Source organism: Carettochelys insculpta, chromosome 7 (genome assembly GCF_033958435.1).
Source record: "Carettochelys insculpta isolate YL-2023 chromosome 7, ASM3395843v1, whole genome shotgun sequence".
Lineage (NCBI taxonomy): Eukaryota > Metazoa > Chordata > Testudines > Carettochelyidae > Carettochelys > Carettochelys insculpta.
The window spans coordinates 2,487,647-2,492,983 of record NC_134143.1 but is presented as its reverse complement, the minus strand read 5'-3'; the positions used below and the strand labels follow the sequence as shown (position 1 = coordinate 2,492,983).

Sequence of the window (5,337 nt, the reverse complement as noted above, 5' to 3'; positions counted from 1 at the left end):
GTCTATCAAATGTCTCACATTCAGCCGCATGGTGTCTCCACACATTGTACGTGTGTGTGCAGAGAGGATGTCAGTTACTCTGTGAATTCACAGCCAGGGCCATTATCTCCTCCCTCGGCCGGATATTCCTCGACAATCACCACCGACCTTTCCAGTCTCTGCATCTCCATTACTTGTCTCCAGCTGGTTATTGTAAAAGAAGAATGGCCCTTTCTCGTCACTCTGGGGCGTCAGAGAAATGTGGCCCTGCAGCCAGCTGGAGTCAGCAGCGAGAAGGGCTGGGGTTGATGTCTGGAGGAGGAGAGTGGCAGAGAAGGAGCAGGAAGTGAAGCAGCTGGAGGGAGGCAAGGAGCACAGGGCACCAGCCTGCCAAGAGCCACAGATTTCCAAGAAAAGTCCAACTGCAGGTCCCCTGGTGTAATGAGCAGGGCTCTGAATTCTGCAATCTGAGGTCAAATCTCAGTGGGATCGCTGAGGGCTGTGATGGTTCACTGCAAATCTCTGGCTCTCCCAGGCCTGTGCTACTCCATCCAGATGCACATTTAGGAGCGGGGCTTAGGTCTTATGTTGGATGAACGAGACAGACGGCAGTTCAGCCTCCGAGAGGTTTGGGTCACTGACATAAATGCAGTGTGTGGGAATGCAGGGGGGACCTTGACTGCTGGAGGGCCTCCATAAAGAGCCAGTGTGGGGCAGACCCCGCTCACCTAGGCCATCTCCAAACCAGCATGTGGCCACCACACCCATCTGACACTGTTCCCCTTAAAACTCTGGAGCCTTCACTTTCCATGGCTGGTGCCTCAAACTGCTTGCGTATGTGGGGGGTTAGCTGGTGAGCTGGAGTCGGCTCCATGTCCATACTCTCCCACTGTCGGTTTTCCTCTCTCCCGACAGCCCACTATTGTCAGCCTGCAAATGTCTCTCTTTTCTCCAACGTTGGTCTCCCTCTTCCTTCAGCCAGCACCACAAAATTGACCTGAACTTATTCAACCTAATTTTGTAGCACAGACATACCCAGAGGCACTTCACCTGGGCTGAATGGGATCTCGAGGTGCCACAAGAGTCTCTGCTAAAGTGCGGCCGTGCACGTTTGACTGAGGTCCCGGATTCCTGTTTCTATGACTTCCCCGCTTCCTACAGAGGGAGCCCTTGAGGCCAGAAGGCCGGGCAAGGAAATGAGGAGCAGAGAAAGCCAATGGAGCTGCTGTTGAGGGCCCTTGGGAGAGTTCTCCTGCTGCTCCTTCCTGTGTGAGGAGTGCCGTGCAGTGTGGGCTGAGGGTGACTGTCTCTCAGCTTTGGGAGGCTGGCTCCAGGGATCTCCGAGCCTCACCTGGCCCAGGTCCACTAAGAAGCCTCTACCTCAGGCTGAGGTCGTGACTATGAAGCCTTCATCTGCCACGCGTGCTGGAGAGCCTGCCTGTCATGGGGTGTACCTGGGCATCAAGAATTTGGGTCATGGGGTCAATGCAATGGGGCGCAGAGGAGAACCCTCTGATCAACACCCTCTCTGGCCATTGGGGAAGTACTGGCTAGGCTGCGTGGAGGGCCTGGTCCTTCTCAGTCCCAGGGTGAAGGAAGTAGCTGAGTGACGGGAAGGAAGGAGGTGGCAAAGGCCATTCCCAACGGCTGCCATCCACGCCCCTGTGCATGCTGGAGTCTCCTCCCATCAGGGCTCTAGTTTGCTCCCTGCCAGGCACTTGGCCTGTTTCCTTTCCCTCCTTGCCCCTCTGCCCATAGCAGCCAGGGAGGAGAGGACAGGCTACCTGCCCAAGGCTGCTGCCTGGTGTTTTTGTTTCCTTAACTCCAAAAGTGTTCCCTTCCTCCTGGAAAGGCTCTCCAGGCTGTCTGCTGGTCAGCACTCAGAGGGGCAGGGAATGCTGGGGCACCGGCCAGCCAGAGAAGCAGCAACACCTGCCAGGATAGAAGGAGATATTGTGTTTCTTCCTGTTTTTAGCTGGGGAACATTTGCAGGCGAGACAGCTGGATAACCAGTGCACCCCAGAATGTCAGCTGGGTCCTTCTGTGCCTCCCCTGAAATGCAAAGCACCCGGGTGGCGCTCACCCCCGCACACATGGATGGGCCACCCAGCCCCCAGCACCCCCAGCTCACAGCCTGGCTCTGACCCCCAGCCCAGCCCCTGCCCCACTGCTAGTCCCAGCCCCTCCTTGCCCAACACGGCGCTGGAGGCTGGAGTGGCGGCAGTCGGATGGGGAACAAGGGGAATAAACCGAGGGACAGGGATTTTGTGCAAGTAGCAAACCCAGGCAGCAGTCAGGCCCTGCTGGGTGTGCCCTGTACCTTGCTGCAGCGATAGGAGATGATTTGGACCATGTAACAGCCACAGACATTCTGGATGGAGCCAGCCATGCTGGACATGTTGACGACGGCCACCTTGCTGCAGCGCAGCCCTCTCTGGGGGCTTCCCTGGGCAGCCTGCTCCAGCAAGGGCAGGAAGGCCTGGGCAGGGGGGAGAGCAGAGCAGCCGTGGGGTCAGAAAAGGAACCAGAGTTCTGCTTGTGAGGCCGGCACCAGAATGGGGGGGGTCTCTGCTCTTCCCACTGATGCCCAGCCCCCGGCCAGGACAGAAGCAGGAGCCTCACCCAGGAAGGTGTTTGGAGCCATGGATCGTACTCATACCCTGGAGAGGCCAACAATGATCCCCAGTTCAGCTCCCTGCATTCACAGTCTTCATCCAAGGCAGATGGGGCGGGGTCTGTAGCTCCCCACTGATGCCCACATGGGTCTTCCCATGGTGCACCTGCAGCTCTTCAGCAAGGAGGATTTGCCCAGGCAAGGGTGCCCCCGACCGCGGCACTGGATGGTCAGGTACACACCTCCGTGACATGGGGAGGGGCACCAGACACGAGCAGGAGCCCCACGACCCCAGCGGACCCTGACCTGCAACTGGCCAGTCACAGCCCCAGGCCCTGCTCAAAGGTTTCACACAGGGAAAGCTGTAAAGTCAGCCCCACCCCCAGGGCACAGGGATTTGCACTGGGCTGGTAATAGAGCAAAGGGGTTGTGTGGAGGGTCACAAGTGGGACTGAAGGGCAGAAGGAGACAGAAAGGCAAAATGTTCTTCTCGTTACGCTGCATCAAACACTCCCCCTGACGAGCTCCAGCTGGGCCAGCGCAGCCCATCCCCCCTCTGTGAGAGACAGGAGATAACTGTGCCCCACAGCTGGGCCCTCCTCGCCCCACCCCTGGGGTGTGAACAGGGAGAAAGGAGGGAGTGGGGAGCACAGAGTGAAAGTGAGGGGGGGACTCAGGCTGAGGGAGCAGAGGACGGGCAGGACTCCAGGCTCTGCTGGTGGGATCCTGGCACTGGGGCAGGTGGGGAGAGAGGAGGCTTCCCTCAGGCACAATGTCTGTGCTGGGGAGTGGGAAGGGCTGGTTGTGGGCAGTTCATCACAGTGGTTTAGCCCCACAAAAGCTCAGCACTTGATAAATTGGGTTAATAACCTTTAAAGGGCTCCAGGGCTGCTTTCTGGTTGAAGACACAGACTAACACAGACACCTCTTTGTCAGGACCCACACCTCAAACAAGGGGGGCACCAGGGCTTAGGGGGCTAAAGCACCTGTCTAGTAAACAGGAGATCCTGGGTTCAACTCCCAGTGGTGCCTTGGGGAATGTCTTCAACAACATTTTCCTACCTGTGTGTGGGGAACAGAAGAGCCCTCCCTTGGCAATCCCAGCCATTGGTGGGGAAGGTAAAGGCTGATGAGAGAGGGGCATTAGGAAAGCATCCAGTCGCAGAGCAGAGCTCAGGCAAAGGGAGCTGGGACTGGTGTTGGGAAGGTGACTCCTCTGGCTGCAAGAGCAGAGTCTGATCCTCCCAGCGCTGGGGCTCTCTGGGGCTGTCTGTGCACACAGAAGGTGGCAGTGGGGCAGGGCAGGAGAGGGAGAGTTACTCTCCTCTCACATCCCTTTGTTTGTCACTGACAAAACCCAAACGAGTGAGGAGAAAAGTCCCAGAGAGGCTCTGTGGCTCCCCTGGCCATGAACCTCCCAGGTACATGGGGATGAGGAAAGCAGCACCCAGTTGTGCCTGGCCAAATATTTCTGGCTCCCTCTCACCTGCTTTGCAGCACCCCTGGGCTGTGCTGGGAAGTTCAGAGCTGCAGGAGGCAGCTGCCGTCCTTCTGGAGGAAGAAGTAACAGACACTGACAGGTGGACGGCTGAGGTGGCTGCAGAGGGGGCCTGGGGAGCATGGGAGGAACCCCAAAGCCCTTTGTCTAGTACTAAGGCAGGGAGGTGATGCCCTTGATTCTTGTTATTCACCACCAGGTCTGTGCAGCCCAGTGCTCAGCACTAAGTCCTGGGCCACTGAGCACGAGGGAATCCCGGTCACAGTGTGTGCTGCCTCCTGGCCCTCTCCAGACAGGTCAGTGCTAACCAGCTCCTGCAGCACTTTTGTGACACAGACACAATTGCCTGAGACGGCAGGAGCTACGTTCTGCCCTGTCTGCGGGAGCAGCTCCTGCCCCAGCCCTGCCACTGCAGAGACACCCCACGCGAGTGAGCGACAGGGAGAGTCTCACTCCCAGGTGCACACACCCAGCTCTGCCCCCCCAGTGGTAATTCCCCCTCCCCCAGCTCCCCCAGTGCTGAACTGATGCACCCGCACTGCCTGGGAGCAGCCTGGGACCCCTCCTGTGGCTTCCCTTTGCTTCCCCTCGAAATGGCCTTGTCCTGCTGGGAGCAAAACCCCTGCAGGGACATGAATGGTGCAGGTGGGAGCGGGGCAGGATCCCCCCAGGCAGGGGCTGCACCCACAGGCTGTCTCTGTTCTCACCCAGCCCCTGGGCAGGCCCCAAGGTTTCAGTGTGTGACGGTGCAGGGCAGAGGGAGGGGGAGGGCGGCTGCCAGTGGGGAGGGGTGGCAGGTGTGGGGGGAACCCGGCTGGGCTTGTGGCTGAGGGAGGAGGGGAAAAGGGCAGTGGGGGGGTGTCGGCAGAGTCTGAGGGGACAAGGGGATCAGGGCAGTGGGGAGGGGTGGGAGCGACAGGATCTGAGGGACACACTGCAGGGCCCAGGACAGCTGGCGAGGGGCAGCCGGGGCTGAGGGGACCCCCCTAGCTGGGCTCAGAGCAGTGGGGGATGGGTGACAGAGGGAGAAAGGGGAGGCCAGGCTGGTGGGGGAGGGGAGAAAATCTCATTCAGGGGCCAGGGGCCCTGCAGCTGCCTGTTGCTCATTTCCAGAAGGCCCCTTGGGAGGCCCTTCTCTGCAGGCTGGAGAGCTCAGCTGGGCAGAGCCTGGTACTCAGAGCACCAAACTCGTGAGTCCCAGCCCCATGCCGGCCACTGAAGGGTGTTTCCTGTTGTCCTTCCCCTG

The 5,337-nt window shown here is 59.3% G+C and overlaps 1 non-coding gene across 1 annotated transcript; it reads left to right on the top strand.

The window, feature by feature from the left end:
* Positions 1–3,551: 3,551 nt before the first annotated feature.
* On the top strand, positions 3,552–3,625 carry TRNAT-AGU (transfer RNA threonine (anticodon AGU)). Its single transcript has one exon. It is a non-coding gene; the product is annotated as a tRNA-Thr (tRNA).
* The last annotated feature ends 1,712 nt before the right edge of the window (positions 3,626–5,337 follow it).